At 51.5% G+C, this 18,501-nt stretch overlaps 1 long non-coding RNA gene across 1 annotated transcript; it reads left to right on the top strand.

Moving 5' to 3' along the window:
• Nucleotides 4,262-6,577, top strand: LOC110257610. The gene is made up of 3 exons (XR_002340472.1): nucleotides 4,262-4,829; nucleotides 4,964-5,021; nucleotides 6,164-6,577. It is a non-coding gene; the product is annotated as an uncharacterized LOC110257610 (long non-coding RNA).

The following is an 18,501-nucleotide window of genomic DNA, read 5'->3' on the forward strand; positions in this document are numbered from 1 at the left end:
GGAGATTTAGAGTGAGGTGTGTGTGTCCTCTATTGATATGCCAGTCACCAGAGTCATAGGCTGGGAGTTTTGTACTCTGGGCGGAAGAGCCAGGTGTGACCCTGACTTTAGCTCTGGACCGGTGTTGTCTAATAGAAGACAGATTTTTTTTTATGGCCATACCTGCAACATATAGAAGTTCCTGGCCCTGGGGTTGAATCCAAGCTGCAGCTGCAGCAACATCAGATCCTTTAACTCACTGCCCCAGACCAGGGATCGAACCTGTGCCTCCACTACAACCCAAGCCACTGCAGTTGGATTCCTAACCCACTTCACCAGGGTGGGAAATCCTTCAGGTTTTCAAGTAGACCCATAAATAAAAAGGAAAGGAAATTAATTGTCATTAGCTATTTTTGTAATAAATCTTTGAGCTCCTGTGGGCATCTTATTCTTACAGCCCAAGTCTAATCAGATGGAGTACAGTGCATGTACTGAGTAGCCACCTGGGGCCAGGGTGGCTGTCCTAGACAGCTGCCCCCAGAAACACATGACATCTGTAATCCTACCTCAGGGTCAATGTCTGGGACCCCAGAATAGGAACTCACTTTTTAAGAGGTCCCTGTGGTTTCACAGTCAACACTCAGGTGGCCAGGGGCAGCCCCATAACCTGTAGTTTAGAAGCTTGAGACGGAAGACATGTTTTCTTGAACGTTATTTCTTTGAATGTTTAAAAGTAGAAATGCCACTTCTAGAGAGTCTGCAGAAGGTGTGGAAGTGAAGGTGAGCTGGTGTATCTTGGGCACTCAGCCACCTGTTGGGCCCTCAAGGTGTTAACTTGGATGGCTTTTTAGAGATACTCCGTGTCAATCGCTTCAGTATTAGTTTTGAAAGATATTTACAAGCCAGCAGTTTCCTGAAGTCTATAACCATGAAAGCCAGACTTAAGTTCAAATGGATGTGATTTATCTTGTAATTAGGTTCATGAAAGTCATTCTTTTCTTAATTTAGCACAGATTATTTTCATCTTTTCTTGGAGATCATTGACATGAAGACTTCTGATGTTGTTGGTGAATTTAATTTGACCTTTGTATTTTAAGTTTTGAATATCGTGACTCCATAATTGGCCACACCCTCTTTGCTTTAATAAGAAACAATGGGCCCTGTTTTTTCACTCACTTTGAACAGCTGTGCAGGACGTCATGGTATTTTTTGTGTGTTGGTGCCACTACTGACTTCCCTTTCCCTTTGTCTTGTATTCTCTTAATCTCAGCACTGGTCTTTCATGATGTACCTTTCATTTCAGCGGCCCCAAATCCTTTTTGGAATGAGTCAGGATTTTCCTTAATTGATTGATTCTACTTTGGTATCATCCAAAAAAATTGAAGCTGTGAGTAGCTGTTAAGCATGCTGAGCTATAGTATAATTCACAAATTTCATTTCTGAGAAATGGCAAATTTCCCTGTGACTCATGCAGATGGAAAATGAGAGGTTAAGGATTTTGCAAATCATCCGTTAGGATGAAGGCAGGTGACCAATGGGTGGTACCCACATATCTGTTGTTTCCAAGGATTTTCCATTCCTGCTTAAAGTCCTTATAGCTAAAGGTTCATCGTACTGTGTTCTCCCTCGTAACTGCTCTACTGGTTTTGAGAGAACCTTGCCTTATTGGAGCAACTTCTCTCTTTGGTAGGTATACTTATCCTTGGAAATTCTCGCCTCTACCACCGGAAGACTTCATGGTATACATTTAAATGTTTTCGTTTTTATTAACTCAAACCACTTTGAACAAGCGAGAAAAGACTAATTGCATGAAAGTTGTAAAAATGCTTTTTTTGTTTTGGTTTGGCTTTGTCATTTTTAGGGCCGCTCCCATGGCATGTGGAGGTTCTCAGCCTAGGGGTCGAATCGGAACTGTAGCTTCCAGCCTACACCACAGCCACACCAGATCCGAGCTGTGTCTGCAACCTACACCACAGTTCATGGCAGCACTGGATGCTTAACCCACCGAGCGAGGCCAGGGATAGAACCCGCGTCCTGGAGTTCCCGTCGTGGCGCGGTGGTTAACGAATCCGACTAGGAACCATGAGGTTGCGGGTTCGGTCCCTGCCCTTGCTCAGTGGGTTAACGATCCGGCGTTGCCGTGAGCTGTGGTGTAGGTTGCAGACGCGGCTCGGATCCCATGTTGCTGTGGCTCTGGCATAGGCCGGTGGCTACAGCTCCGATTCAACCCCTAGCCTGGGAACCTCCATATGCCGCAGGAGCGGCCCAAGAAATAGCAACAACAACAACAAAAAAGACAAAAAGACAAAAAAAAAAAAAAAAAAAAAGAACCCGTGTCCTCATGGATCCTAGTCGGGTTCATTATCACCACACCACCACAGGAACTCATAAAAATGCTTTTTATTCAGTGATTCCTACACTGGAGCCTTTTTTTTTTTTTTTTTCCCACACTTGTGGCAGGTGGAAGTTTCTGAGGCAGGAATGGAACCTGCACCACGGCAATGACCCGGGCTGCTGCTGCAGTGACACTGCTGGATCTTTAACCCTCTGGGCCACTCGGGAACTCCCAAGGGGCCAATTACTAAACCACCCAGAGAGTAGAGTAGCTTGTCCCCTCATTATATGCAGTTCTACTGACATATTCACGGGGGGGGGGAAGAAATGGAATAAAAAGCACAGCTTCCACTAACAAATACAACCCTAATAGGCCACACCTTCCGCCGAAGAGCTCGGGGTCTAACACGGAGCATCCTCCCCTTGACCCAGACGTGGCCCTACAGAGGCCAAGAGGGGAGTCTTCCCAAACAGTTTCAAGTGGATGCTGGCACGTGCGACACGTCAGATGTAGCAAATTCCGGGATCAATACTGTACCTTTCCTTCCTCCACTCACGGGCCTCACTCTTCTCCGTTAGTGGGTTGACAGCCATCAACCAGCACGGAGGGTATCAGAGCCCAAGCCAGCCGGAGGGCTCAGGGACGACCAGAGCTTGGGGTGAGGGGGTTTGGGAGGTGTCGAGAAGGAGGGACAAGGCAGCGAGTTAGCGCAGGAAGGGGTGCACATGGTTTTCCTTCTAGACTCTTCATGTCCACGTGTAGGCACACGTGTGTGTCCATAGGCTCAGCAGGCTTCAGACCTGGGAGGGCTCCTCAAATCCAGAAAACAGTTCCTGTAAGCTCTGGAGGAGACTTGGTTTCTCCATTCCTGGGAAGAGGACGTCACACCCAGCCCCAGACCTGTTGAAAGATCACCTAAGGGGGACGTTGGTGCAACGCAGCCCCTGATGAGCCCCAGCCGCTCGGCTCTGTGTCTCCCCTCCACCCTTTGGAAGCCACAAGTCAGACTTACTCAACCTTAGGGCTCACACGGGGATTTTATTTTCTTGCATGCCACCTCCTTGAAAATAAACAGGTGGAGAGCATACAAGTCTTGAGGGGCCTAAGTAATGATGAAATGCCAGTGAAAACAGCACCATGCACTGCAGGCAGGATGCCTTGACCTCCTGAGATGGCACAGGCGGGCACCTGCTCTGGGAGGAGCCAAGGTCACACTCCAACCCCCAGGTACGAGGTGGGGGAGGGTCGTCCTGAGTGTCAAGGTCTCGAGATCCCGTGGGACGGTGAGGACGGAGGGAGGGAGGGGAGTCCAGGCAGGTGCCTGTTTACCCAGTGAGGATGCTGGGTACCACGCCCCGGTCCAGCCTGCCCTGCGTGAGGCAGGAGTATAAGGAAGTCAGGGTCCACCAGACAACCCCAAAGGAGGAGCGATGCAGGCTTGGGGCAGAGTCAAGGGCACCTCTGCCCTCAGCAAGCCGCACCCGGTACCCAAAGCTCCCACAACAGCAGATTCATCCTCCAAACACTCTTCGCCTCCCACCCCTGCTGCAGACACACACGGGCGTCTCCGCGCCACTCAGACCTACTGCGCTTCCAGGATGGAGGGCGCTCCGACAGGCGATGGAAGAGCCGCTGGGGCAGAATCCACCTGCTCTATTTTTGCTCAGGGGTATAGATCCCTGTGTCAGTCACAGAGAATTATAGCCTGGGATAGTCCAGGGAAATTTAAATGTGTAGAATGTCTCCTTCGTTTCAAATAAGCGTCAGGAGCTGCATAGACACCTTGGGGATGAGGCCGCAGGATCAGGTTTAAGAAGACACCCTGCCTCTGCCTGAGGACAAGCCCATCTCTAGACACCCGCGCCCCCCCCCGCCCCGCCCCAAGTGCCGCCTTCGCTTGGAGGCATCGACAGTTCTCGGAAATCTGCACTTGAGAGAGGAGGCCACTGCCCGGAGAATGGAGGTGGTTCGCTGGCAGAAGCTGCGTGATGGCTTCAAAGCTGGGCGTCTCAGTCCAGGACACAGGCCAGCTGCCGGCTTCGAGAAAACTGCTACCCACAGCCAGATGCTCCTTCTCAACCTGCATGAGGGAACAACACCATCAACAGAGGCCTGGAAAACGAAGCCCCAGTAGAGCCCCAACTCACCCTTGGGTCCCCAAAGCTGAGCGAGGCCTGGCTCTAAACTGCTATCGGTTCCCAAGCCAGAGGGTCCCTCCCCCAGGGGCGAACCCCTCCTGGAGACTCTACCCCTTACTCTACCAGATGCAAATGAGATTGTGAACTTTTTAATTGAAAGGTAGTTGATGATGATAGTGTGATCATTTTATTTTTGCTGCACAGCAGAGAGATTCTGTGATTCACACACACGTTCTTTTTTATATTCTTTATAGTTCCCTGTGCGGCACAGCAGGGCCTTGTTGTTAAACCGTGATTTGTCTGGAGGAGAAGAGGCAGTGTGCTGCAGGGGAACAGGTGCAGGTGTGGGGCGCGGAGGCTGCGCGCTCCCTGTCCAGGTAAGGGCCCGACCACGTGGTGAGCAGGACCACGGTGCCCTGATCTCAGAAAACAGGGCTTGAACTAGGTTCATCCAGCTCTAATGGGCCCCCATTTTAGGGGGTGTTTGGTGTTGGTCACTTTTGTCTTACAGACACGAATAGTCCTACCTCAAGTCTGATGCCAGGAGAGGGGGCTGCTGAACTCACCAGGTGAGACAGGGATGCATGCAAGGTGGGGGTGCTTCCTCATGTCTTCTGCTTTTTAGCCACAATTCCTCCCCATGCCCCAATATATATGTATATGGAGAGAAAGGCAGAGAGAGTTCTAGAAGAATTAGGTAGATAGATAAATAAATGATTGACTGGTAGATGAATAGATAGATGATAGATGAATGGATGGATGGATACATAGAGAAATAGATATGATAGAGGGATAGATAGATGGATACAGATATAGATAAATGGATGGATAGATATGATCAATGGATAGATTAATGGATAGAGTGATAGAGAAGAATACATGAATAGATAGGTGATGGATGGATGGATGGATGAGAGAGAGATGGATAGATAGATAGCAGATAGATGATGAAACACAATAGATGGTTAGATGATAAGTAGTTGGATGGATAGATGATAAAGCTGATGTCTAGACAGACACATACATAAATACATACATATAACAGATATATAACAGACGGATGGATGGATGGATGGATGGCTATAATGATGGGCAGATAAATGGATGGATGGATCGATAGGTGGGTGGATAGACGGGTGGGTGGACAGAGATGGAGGGAGAGAAGGATAGGTGGCTGGATGGACACAGAGATAATAGATGGAAAGCGGCTTTCAAAAGTTGAGACTGGACAGGCACTTTTCCAGACCCTCATGGAAGGTGTCATGCTTCCTTTCATTTAACACCCGTCACAACTACAAACAGAATTTAGTTCATTTCCGGGCATTCACTGGCCAAAATCAAATGTGGCGTCACCAGCCTCCGGTCCCTGGGAGAGGGGTCCTTCCAAGCTGGCAGAGCAGGTGCCAGCCGCTCTCAGGCAGGTCTTCCATTCGTTGGTGAGAGGCTGAGGAAGGGCAGGAGGCAGGTGCAGGGAAGCAGCGCTGTCCAGCTGTGGGCTCTGCTGCTGCTGCTGCTGCAAGGCAAGGCAAGTGTGTTTTCAGCCAGGGGAGGAATCCCAGCAGGGCTGCCTGTCCGAGGACCAGCTCGGGGAGGCTGGGACGGGGGCGGAGGGCCCACCCTGGTCTCAGAGCCGAGGCCGCTTCTAGGGTCTTAATGATTCTATGACCTCTTCCGTGCACAGGGGCTTAACCACTAGTTCTCTGCCTCACAGCCAAGCCACCCATAGACATGAACCTGAAGGGGACTCCTAAGGCAGAAAAAAGGGGACCAGAAACATGAACTGGAGAAGCCCGGAGAGCCACAGAGCTGAGCAGAGAGCCGGGCAGAGTTCTGTTCGTCCAGAAAACAAAAACGAAGAAACTGGATATTTCTGCTGAAGCCTGGAATGCACGCGAACAAAAGCCGTCTTCCTGCTGTCATCAGCCTCGGCCCTCCGAGGAATGAGGGTCTAGGAAAGGACCCCCCCCGCCACAGGACGAAAGGTCAGGCAAAGCCTCCCTCCAGCAGTCTGGAACTTTCTGTCGGCAGAACAGCCAGTTCAAGAAGTAAAGGCACAGGAGTTCCCGTGGTGGTGCCATGGTGAACGAATCCGACTAGGAACCACGAGGTTGCGGGTTCGATCCCTGGCCTTGTTCAGTGGGTTAACGATCCGGCGTTGCCATGAGCTGTGGTGTAGGTCAGAGACACGGCTTGGATCCTGTGTTGTTCTGTCTGTGGTGTAGGCCGGCAGCTACAGCTCCAATTCGACCCCTAGCCTGGGAACCTCCGTATGCTGCAGAAAGTGGCCCTAGAAAAGGAAAAAAAAAAAAAAAAACAGTAAAGGCATAGTGACAAAATATATGAAAGGATAAATGAAGATAAATATGACCTGGCTGGTCGCCTCTTCATGGAAGGATAGTGAAGGAAAATATTCCAACTGCAGCAAGAGAATTTAGTTACAGAAGAGGCCCAGGCTCAGGTCCTGGGTGGGGGGGTCCAGCCCTCACCTGCCACCAGGTTAAGGAGGCCGGGGGGTAGGGGGGCACACCTGCTCTGACCCCAAGGACGGAACGCAACCATCCATTACAAATAAAAGCAGAATTTATTTTCATTTCCTGGCATTCGCTGTCTGAAATCAAGTGGGGAGTCACCAGCCTCCAGCCCTCTGGGGACGGGTCACCCCGAGCCAGCAGAGCTTTGTCCACTTGCCCTGACTTCTTTCAAATATTCACGCCTGACCCAACACCCTGAGCTCAAACTAAGAGCTATTTCTATAGGTCACAGATATTTTATTTTGACGATTGTATTTATTTATTTATTTATTTTGTCTTTTTGCCTCTTCTAGGGCCGCTCCAGCAGCATATGGAGGTTCCCAGGCTAGGGGTCCAATCAGAGCTGTAGCCACCGGCCTACACCAGAGCCTCAACAACATGGAATCCGAGCCACGTCTGCGACCTACACCACAGCTCACGGCAACACCGGATCCTTAACCCACTGAGCGAGGCCAGGGATTGAACCTGCAACCTCACAATTCCTAGTCAGATTCGTTAACCACTGAGCCTCGACGGGAACTCCTATCTTGGTGATTTTAGACAAATAGATTCAAGTTTTCAACTACTCCCTGAATTTTCAGGCCAAAATTTCAGAAACACCCCGTCAGACAAAATTATCTTAGACATTTTTAAAATGCTCCACAAATTCTGGTTTTGATTCATTCCCAGGTGTGTGTAGTTAATACGGCTCCCTGATGTCTTCTTATTGTCTTTGGGGACAAGCCTACTCTGAAAATCACTGGCTCAGATTGAATCATGTCAGTTCACCTTGCTTCCTTTCTGCAAACTCCTTGAGAGACTACCCGTGCTGTTCTCACACGTTGTCAACGGCATGTGTTCCATAGTTTCAACTCCATGGATAAAAGAACATTCATATTCATGGCCTAAAACCATCCTTATTTTTGTCTTTTTAGAGCAGCACCTGCGGCCTATGGAGGTTCCCAGGTTAGGGATCCACATGGAGCTGCAGCTGCCAGTCTACACCACAGCCACAGCAATGCCAGATCCGAGCCGCATCTGCGACCTACACCACAGCTCATGGCAACGCCAGATCCTTAACCCACTGAGCAAGGCCAGGGATCGAACCCCCCTCCTCAGGGATACTAGTCAGGTTCTTAACCCACTGAGCCACAATAGAAATTCTTAGAACCATTGTAAAGAAAGAAAATCCGGTGCAGCCTAACTGGTTTATAACCTCAAGGCCAGCATAACAAGGACAATATTTTTGGTGGAAATACCATCTGTCTTTAAACTGACCGCAGCCCCCTGACAAATATCAAAAGGACGGAGGTTCATCTGGACAGTGAGGTTCAGACCTACAAGTGAGACCCTCTGGGACCGGCTGGCTCTTCTGTTTAAGGTTCCATGTCGCACTCGCTGAAGTTTCAAAAGACACAGATACTGCTCAAAGCAGCCAGAGGAAAAAAAAATCATTTCTCTTGCTCTCTCTGTCAACACATTCAAAACTCAAAAAACAACAAAACAAAACAAACAAACAAACAAAACACCCTAACTATAGCAATATACGGAGAAGCTTTTTCTCTTTCTTCCTTTCTTTCGGCTGCCTCCCCACGGCGTATGGAGTTATAGCAGACCCGAGCCGCAGTCGCAACCTAAGCCGCAGCTGTGGCAAGGCCCCAGGTCCTTCTTCCCACTGTGCCAGGCTGTGGATCGGACCTGTATCCCAGCGCCCTCAAGCTGCTGCCAGTCCCATTGTGCCATAGCAGGAACTCTGAACTTGTTCTTTTTCAATTAGGAATTTAACTACATGATTCAATCCCGTGTGTGTCCACAGTTATAGAGTGAATGGTTTGGGGTTCTGAAAATCTAGGGTTGTTAAGCCCAGCAGCCTCCTGACTGGTTTCAAGCATCTACTGTACACAGTTGACCGTAGGTCTCAGGTTTCCTGGTAAAACGTGCAGCTCAAGAAGAAACACGGGAGTCTCTCTCTCTGGGTCTCTAAGGGGTGGAATAACTTCCGTTTTCACAGAGCTGAGAGCACAGTGTCCCACAGGGTCAGGCTGCAGGGGAACATGTCACGATACACTCTAGTTAGTCCCTTTTTGTCATGGAAATTGTACAAGCCTATGCAGTTCATTATTCTGCTAACCGCCCACGTTAGCGCAGGTGAGCAGGTAGCAGGACTTGAACCCAGTCATCTGATGCCAGCTTCCTCATCCCTCCATCACCTGCATCTGCCTGGCGGAGCTCTGCCGTGGCCTCTGATTGACTCTCCTCCTGCAAGTTTCCAGCTACAAAGGCGCCTGGGATGGAGCCTGGCTGTGCCAGGTGCAGGTAGGCAGGTGGCAGAGCCGCTGTAAAACCGACAGGGCTCAAATCCCCGGGCGCACAGCCTGTGCCGCCTACCCCGGCGCCTCGGGTCTCTCGTCCACAGAATGGAGGTTCCAGTGGGATCTGTGCTACACGGTTGGCGTGAGGACTAAATCCGATAGACACTGTCATGCACTCAGACTGATGCCTGTGTATTATTGTGGGTTTTTAATCCTCAAAACGTTTTTATTCTTAAGGAGGAGGAGATAAATTAGGAATTTGAGATGAACAGATACACACCCCTCTATGCAAAATAAATAAACAATAAGGACCTATTGTATAGCACAGGGAACGAGAGTCAAATCAATGTTGTCAATATCTTGTAATAACCTATAAATGAAAAGAAAAAGTACACATGATATATATGCGTATATGTAGAACTAAATCCCTTTGCTGTACACCTGAAACATTGTAAATCAGCTCTACTTCACTAAAACATATATTTTAGAAGTTTTTATCCTTGTAGGGAAGATAAAATTGAACGCATCAGACAATGAGGAAAGGGACGGAGCTGTGACACGCAGCACAGAGGCTCCGCGGGTCTGGGGTGCAGAGGGGCTGGCTGGGGCCAGAGGGAGCTGGGTGGGGGTGTCCCTCTTGAGGGGAGCCCCAGGAGCAAAGATCCTGGGGGGGCAGAGGCACGCTGGAGCGTCCACAGGGGCCTCCAGGGCCAGGAGCTCCCACAGGAAGAAGCCCCGGCAGGAAGCAGGTGGAGCAGGTCCTTCCTAGGGCCCCCCATTTTCAGACACACGACAGATTATGAGATTCCAAAATGAGGACAAAACGGTCCATAGAGTGTCACCCCGACAGTTGAGGGGGGCCCTTCTTCCACAAAAGGAAGAGGCAGAGGCAGGAGTTCTGCCAACATCCCAGAGTGGTAGTCACCGTGGACCCGGCTCCTGGGAGACTGAACGAGAGAAAAGTTGGTGTTTCAGTAGAAGGCAGACTTTGAGGGGACCCAGGCTTTGTGTTTGTCCCCTTTGAGGGCAGAACAGGCAGTTAGACTGAGGTACGACTTCGACGGCACAGGAATGGCCCCTCTACCTCCTCTGCCGGCCATCAGGGCTGAAATCAGCCCCCTGGCTGTCACACAGAAAAGTCCAGGTGATGTGGCCAAGGTGCCACTGGGATGCATTCTTGCCATGGCACTCTGGCACCAAGAAGACCCGAATGCCAGGGGACACGGCGCTCCTCCTGGGACATGGGGGCCCCCTCAGAGAAGCCTAGAGCGCTCCCCCAAGGCCAGCTGTGGTGTTTCAGGTGGGCAAGGATTGGGAGGAGAGCTGGGCCTTAGGAAACAGCAAAAGACCACGAAATGAAGTGATGCTGGGAAAAAAAAAAAAAAAGGTGCAGTCCTTAAGAACCAGCCGCTGGTCATGCAGGAGGCAGCTGGAAGGTTTACGTCTTTGCGTTTTAAGTAAACCCCCCTCCCTGTCCCCGGGGACTCTGGGTTTTCCACAAAGCTTCCTTCCACGAGGTCAGAGGGAGCGAAGGTGCAGGGCAGACCCACCCTGTTCTCCGCAGGCAGAAACTGGCCCCAGACTCTGGGGTGCGGCTCAGATCCTCCAAGCAGGGCTGACCAGGCTGGAACCGTCTCTGGCCCCCACGTTCAGGGCTCTCTCCCTGGCCCACAGCCATGGGGAAGGTCTCAGGAAGGAAAGAAGAGTTCAGCTGAAACAGACAAATCTTACTTTCTTTACCTGGTTTCTCCACGATAAAGATGCATTGCTTGTTTTTTATTTAATGAGAGCACCGCCTTGGAACACAGGCGCGCGTGACCTTCGTGGACCAATTAGATCCGTTTGGATAAATGAATTGCAACGTGATCACAGGTGAAGTAGTTACCTCTGCTTTATTTTCTAAGCCTCTAGAAGGAGACGGAATTTGTGAGGCTGAAATGATGGCATCGGCACAGAGACACGAGGCGGCCTGCCGGGTGGTGTGTGGGGTGGACGCCAGGAGCAGCCCCGTGAGCTTGTAGTGATCCTGCCGCAGGGGCAGGTTCAGGGTGAAGACGGCTTCCCGCGGACCTCGGTTCAAAGGACAGCTCGAGCCGGACACGGTGAGGGGCACCTGTGAGCTCAACTTTCTGTGCAGCTGCGCCTGCGCCTGGGCGCTGGTAAGTCCAGCAGCCCCCTGCCCCCCGCCCCCATCTGGGCTGCCACTTTCCGGCATTCCCTGCTCATCAGACACCCACAAGTTAGACCGGGGAGGCTAAGCGACTTCATTTAAAAAGTAGAACAAGTCCGAGTTGGCTCAAAAGACGGAGCCGTGTTCGGCCAGGGCCTTCAGTGCAGCTGGTCAGCAGCTGACATGGCCCATTTCACTTCTTTCTGCAGCCAACCCCCTTTTCTATGCAGGACCTAGAGCCTCTTGGCCCTGGGCTCCGTCTCCACTGCTCTTCCTTCCCAGTGAGTAATTCGGATCGGGACTCCAACGCCTGGGCCTTCCGGAAGGACCTTCTGCATCCTTCACCGTGTCCTCCTGGGGGCCACCTTCAAGGAAATGCACCTGCTACACGAGCCCCACCCATATGTGAAAACTGGCATTCGCCTCAATTTGCACCTCTCAGGATGACGTGAGAGATTCATGGCTTTATAATAACTCGATTATGGACCGTTTAACAGAAGAGCTGTTTTAATGGGGAAGCTCCCCACTGTTTCCAACCCCACCGCCGGGGCACCTGGACCTGAAATTGGCTGAGCAATCAAGACTCTTCCAGGAGTTCCCACTGTGGCACAACAGGATTTGCAGCTTCTCTGGAGCACGGGGACGCAGGTTCGATCCTCCCCCACAACCCCACAACAGTGAGTTAAGGACCTGGCATGGCCACAGTGGGTCACAACTGCGCTTGGGTCTGATCCGTGGCCTGAGAACTCCGCGCTGAGGAATGTCCAAACACGAAAACATAAAACGTCTTCCAGACCTGTGCTGCCCAGTACAGGAGCTGCCAATCCCCTGTGACTGTTTAAACCCCTATTTAAATGAGTTTACAGCGAATAAAACTTAGAATTTTAGTTGTTCAGTCATATCAGCCACATTTTCATAGTCACGGGGCTGCTGGTTACCATATTAGACAAATATGGAACGTTTCTGTCATCGCAGAAAATTCCACTGGACTGATAGTTAATATTGACCGAAAGGACCCATAAATTGGCATCTGCTTAGAATGTAGGTGAAATGGGAGTTCCCGTCGTGGCGCAGTGGTTAACAAATCCGACTGGGAACCACGAGGTTGCGGGTTCGATCCCTGGCCTCACTCAGTGGGCTAAAGATCCGGCGTTGCCATGAGCTGTGGCATGGGTTGCAGACGCAGTTCAGATCCCAAGTTGCTGTGGCTCTGGAGTAGGCCAGTGGCTACAGCTCCGATTCCATTCCTAGCCTGGGAACCTCCATAGGCCGCAGGAGTGACCCAAGAAAAGGCAAAAAGACCAAAAAAAAAAAAAAAAAAAAAGAATGTAGGTGAAATAGGGTGACCAGGACTCATGAGTCAGGGCCCCGGGTCATTTATTTCCACTAGAAGTTGCTGTCACAATGCCGCAGCGCCATGTCCTGTGGCAATGACTCAGTCACCTTCACGCTCCCCCAGACACCAGCAGCACCCCCAGGGGGCCCAGACCGTCCACCGGAATGGCAACCAAATGCCACGCACTTAAGGAGATGTGTCAGCTAATCTGGAGTTGCTCTGTCGGTCGGACGTTGTTTTGTCTGCAGGGAGGCATGGGTGGGGTCCCCGGGTCCTGAAAGGTGAGCTGCTGACAAAAGCCCAGAGACAGCTCCACCTCCCGCCTCATCCCGCTCGGACCCAGGCTTTGGTTCATTACCCGTGAAACGTTTGGCTAACAGGTGGATTGCAGCAGGACCCGGGGGCTCGGGCCTCCCCGCTGCGTTGACAGGAGAGAGGCTCCAGGCTGAAGCCCCGCCACGTCTTCCGACAGTGATGGGACCACATTTTTGTGACTCCAGGGGCAGAGCAACCAAACCCCTAAGCGATTTTTAGTTCTGAGTATTTAAGCATCGCGGCCTTACGTGTCTCCCCTTTACCCTGGGAAGGGGCTCAGGAGGCTATATCTGCCTCCACCCACAAGGTCAGGGACCATGACACCCACAAGCAAACCCAGGCTCAGAACCCCTCAAAGAGTCACCCAAGGTCACCTAGCCTACATCTTTGGAGGAGGTGAGCTCTGGCTCCCCGTACCTTGAAGAGGAGGCGTTTCCAAGGACAGTGCAGGATTTCAGGTCCCAACGGAGAGGGAAGGACCATGGGTGCTGAGTCCGCACGCCTCCAGCCTCTTTCCCAAGTTCACGTTGAAATAAAGCTACATGGGCGCCATTATACCCCAGACATGGCTGAAAATAGGAAAATAAGCAAGCAGCCCACCAAGAGAACAGAGGAAACCACAGCATGTGGACACTGGGGAGCAAATGCACGTCACCCAAAGGGCGGTCTCTGCAAGATCTAAGTCCAGAAGGAGTGACAGTGCAAGAGGAGGGAGAGCAGGGGCCTCCTGAGGCTCCGACGGGTCCCCGCACTCGGCGCCCGTCGTAACCTGGCAGGGAGAAGCTTCATGCTTCTCAGGTGCCGTCAAGGACCAGGCCGTCCGGAAGAGGATGATACGGGGGGACGTCGGAGCAGAGCTGGGCACCCCCGGGGCCCCAGGGGGAAGGAGAGGGGCGTGGCCCTGCCTGGGAAGCACACGCTGCTCTGTTGCCACTGGAAGGTGGAGGCCCCGGGAGGCTACTGGGCAGTGGACCACACATTATAAAGGAGGCCCCCGCAGCAAACCCCAGAGCCAAGGGAGCAGGACAGACCCACGGAAACTTACCAGGAGGCGAGCGAACTCGGAGGATGACAAAGGACTGGAGCAAATGCTCGTTTGTGTTCCCAGGGGGAAGAGAGGAGACAGAGTGGCCCTGAAATAACAGGCTCTCTGAATGAATAAGAAACAGACATTATTTTCCCAGGATGGAACAGCCTGTGGATGGCCCGCATGCGCCAGCATGGTGGGAGAGCACTGATGCTGCGGGAGAGAAAGCTGAACCACCACCCAGAACATCGGGCGGGGAGGAAAAGAACAAGATGGAAAATACAAGAGAGAACTGGGAGCCCAGAGAGGGACCGAGAAGCCTAATGGTCATCCAGGTGGAGAAACAGGGTCACCAGGGCTCCAGGGCCCGAGGAAAGGCCGCAACATCAGCATCAATGGGGCTGCAGGGCAATTCCTCAGTCCATGTATCTTTCTCCTTTCAGTAGAGAAGCTCCAGCATGAAGATGCTGTTCCAGGATGAGGATGCTATTCGGGGATGAAGACGCTGTTCCAGGATGAAGATGCTGTTCCAGGATGAAGACGCTGTTCCAGGATGAAGACGCTGTTCCAGGATGAGGATGCTATTCGGGGATGAAGATGCTGTTCCAGGATGAAGACACTGTTCCAGGATGAAGTCACTGTTCCAGGATGAAATCACTGTTCCAGGATGAAGACGCTGTTCCAGGATGAGGATGCTATTTGGGGATGAAGATGCTGTTCCAGGATGAGGATGCTGTTCCAGGTTGAAGATGCTGTTCGCATAGGCTCCAGCAAGACGGAGGGAGGACAGGACAGCATCTGAGTTCCCACCCCAAGGACAGTAAGACGTCATCTGACTTCCTGTGATGAAAATGAGACGGCATCGGCCTTCTGAGCGCGACCCTGAGGGAAGGCCAAGTTCAGTAGCTTCAGTGCCCACGTGGCCTCCGAACACGAAATTCTCTCCATGGCCAAACTTCTAAGCAGATGTGAGGAAAAATACAGGCGTTTTCAAAATTCGAGAAATTCAGTCAGGAGAAAATGGGGAGGGAGAATTACTTTAAAAATGAGAGAAGAGATTACACAAGAGAAAAACCGAGGAAGCCGGAGCTGGCTGGCATGGAGCAGACGCCTCGGTGGGAAATGGTTAAAGATTCATTAGCTCTGGATGCTTCGAAATGTGTCTAAAATTAGTGCTTGGAAATGTGTCTAAAATTAGTAACATTTACCTCGTCTTCATCCTGCGAGGCTGTGTATTGGTGTCCGGGTATTAGGGACGTCAGCTCTGCGCTGTCACAGAAAGCAGTGTGTACGTGATGAGACTGGAGCAAGGGTCCTGCAAGCACCAGCCAAGGCGTAAAGCTGAGAGGAGAGCGGGGAGAGGGACCCGTCCTTGTCTCCTGTCTCTCGGGCAGGGTGGCGGCTGTCCCTGTCCCAAGGGCATAAAGCTGGGGACGGTGTTTAAGTTACTAAATCAGAAACAAGTTAAACAGGCAAAAGTAAGAACATGATTGACATACGTGGAGGTAGGAGTAGTGAAATCATTCCAGCGAACCCCGCCTTCACTCCTGCACCCGCCCCCCACCCTGCTCACTCCTGCACCCACCCCCACCCTGCTCACTCCTGCACCCATCCCCCTACCCTGCTCACTCCTGCACCTACCCTGACCCTGCTCACTCCTGCACCCACCCCCCACCCTGCTCACTCCTGCACCCACCCCCACCCTGCTCACTCCTGCACCCATCCCCCTACCCTGCTCACTCCTGCACCCACCCTGACCCTGCTCACTCCTGCACCCACCCCCACCCACCCTGCTCACTCTTGCACCCACACCCCCACCCTGCTCACTCCTGCACCCACCCCCACCCACCCTCTCACTCCTGCACCCATCCCCCACCCTTCTCACTCCTGCACCCACCCTGACCCTGCTCACTCCTGCACCCACACCCCCACCCTGCTCACTCCTGCACCCACCCCCGCATTTTTTCTTTCCAGAGCCATTAGCGGCATCCAATACACCAAATAATTCGCTCATCTTTCACATGCATTTATTTATTGTCTGTTCCGCCACCCCCCCCCCATAGAATGTCACATCCTAAAGAGCCAGAATCTTTGCTGGATGGACCCATGTTCTGCAGACACTGGCTGGCAGGTAGCAAGTATCCAAAAACACCTTTGGCGAGTGAGCGAGCTGTTGCTGTGGCCGGTGGGGCAGAAGGGGGTGGATTTTCACGTCTCAGTGAGGACAAGGACCATGTCCCACCCCCCTCCATGGGACAGGGGGTGAGAAGGGCCGCATAGGCGGAAAGTAAGCACAGCCCCCGGAATGACAGCAGCCCTGCAGGCATGGGGGGTGCTGCCCCAGGTGACCCACCGAGAAGGAAGCATACAGCGCCCTTCCCTGGGGTGCAGGAGCGGGGGAGGGGGGGTGGACTTCACATCTCTTAACTCGGGTTATTTTTACCACCAGCAGGGATTACACTTAGAGTAACTTGTTTTTAAAAGTCTATTCTTGGGAAGAGGGCTGGAAGCCTCCGATCTGTGTGCAAACCCCCCTCTTTCCTCCCTCACATGTTGGGGGTGTGAGGAAGTGGGGCACAGGTCCTGTCACCCCGTCCTCCTGGATGAAGTTGGGCAAAGAACTGAAATCCTTGGGACATCGACAGGGCGGCTTCCAGTGCAGGCAGACACAAGAGCCAGACTCTGGTGGGGTCGGTTCAAGACTGGAGCCCCAACAACAGCAGGGGGGGAGGGGGGCTCGGGCCCCTCCGTGAGTTTGCATAGCGCTGGGCCAAGGAGATGCGCAGACCGTATCTGCCTAACCCAGGACCCGGAGCCTGGATCTCCCCGGGCTTTCTCCTACCAGGGGGTCCCACGCAGTCACCCACAGCAACTGCAAATCTTTAAATTCCTGTTTCACGTCTTCCGTTCAGAAAGAAATCGCCTTTGCTAATCTTCCTCAGAAACATGTATTTACAATCCTGGGCTCCTATTAAACCGTGTACACAAAGTCATTATAGAAAGAATGGTGCATTATTTGCATATCTCGTATTTAAAGGGTTACTTATGTAATTATTGAATGTAACTTAGAATAAGCTGTTTGATTCTCTTTCATCACGAGCCAAACATCAGGCTTTGAAAGGAATGCCTTTAAACTTCAATAACATAAAGGCACATGGTAAGGTGAAGTTACAACTCTAGCTTAAGTGAGTCAGACATGAAAGTATTTATGACTGATATTCTATGAGCGAGTTACCTTTAGATGCTTTTTTTAACGCAGGCAAGTATCTACGGCTCTGGGTAGACCCAAGGATATTATCTCAATTAGAAATTCTTACGCTCCACGCTTTTAGGCAGCGTCCAGTCCTCCCAGCGTTTGTTGTTTTAAGCTTCCAGCATAACACACCTCACCATGCTGCCAGCATCTGAAGCCAGTAAAAGCAATTCCTTTATCTGTGCCCGCAGACATGTGCCTTCCGAAACTCACCCAGAACAGGGAAGGGGAGGGACGAGAAAAAAGGAGCATGAGGGAGGCTGCAGAAAAACTGGACCCAGCAGGTGCTGGTGCGAGGCACCGCCCGGAAGAGAGGAGGGGTCAAGGGTTGTTGTTTTCCGGATCAAAAAGCAGATCGGGTCTCAGCCTTTTTCACACCGGAGGCCAGGCGATCTGCATTGGTTCTGCCTGTTCCATGACAGTGTGACGCCCCTGGAGGACTCAGCGCTGCTGGAAAGGGACCTGGGCCATTTAGCAAAAGGGTATTTCCGGGGCTGCTTACCGAGTGCACGTGGCTCAACGTGACAGACCAGGACCAGAAACACCTCCGCTGTCCATCTCAGGACACGGAGAGGCTGGAATTGGGGCCTGGGCAATAGCTGAAATTCACACACACACACACACACACACACACACACACACAGAGCTCTATTTAAAAGGTCTCAACAAGAACTTAAATCTAAGTGCGAAAAGAGAAGAGCAGGTTGAAAGGGATTCAACCTCAGCTTTGATGTAAACACCCCAGCCTTTTGGAGGGCAGCCATATCTTTGATCCCACACAAACTGTTGCGAATCAAATGTCTTGAATCCTGATCAGTTGAAGTCTAACAAATTTTACAGTTATTTCCAGTTCAAGTCAGATTGCGGGTGATTAATAATGGGATAAAATGACAAGGAGCAGCCTTAAGGATTCCTCAAGCTAACAAAGACATTTAAATAAATTAAATTCGTCCCAGTGTGTTGAAAAACTTGAAGCGATTTCCATGACATTCATTTGACATCTGGTAATCACCTTTAATATTTTCAAAGTATTTTCTCTTCCTTTTCAGATTTGCCAGGGAGCTTTCTCTGCCCTTGGCTGTGTTGCTTCATTACGGTCGGCCTCCCTTTCAACAAGTCTGAAATC

The sequence above is a fragment of the Sus scrofa genome, chromosome 18 (genome assembly GCF_000003025.6).
Source record: "Sus scrofa isolate TJ Tabasco breed Duroc chromosome 18, Sscrofa11.1, whole genome shotgun sequence".
Taxonomy (NCBI): domain Eukaryota; kingdom Metazoa; phylum Chordata; class Mammalia; order Artiodactyla; family Suidae; genus Sus; species Sus scrofa.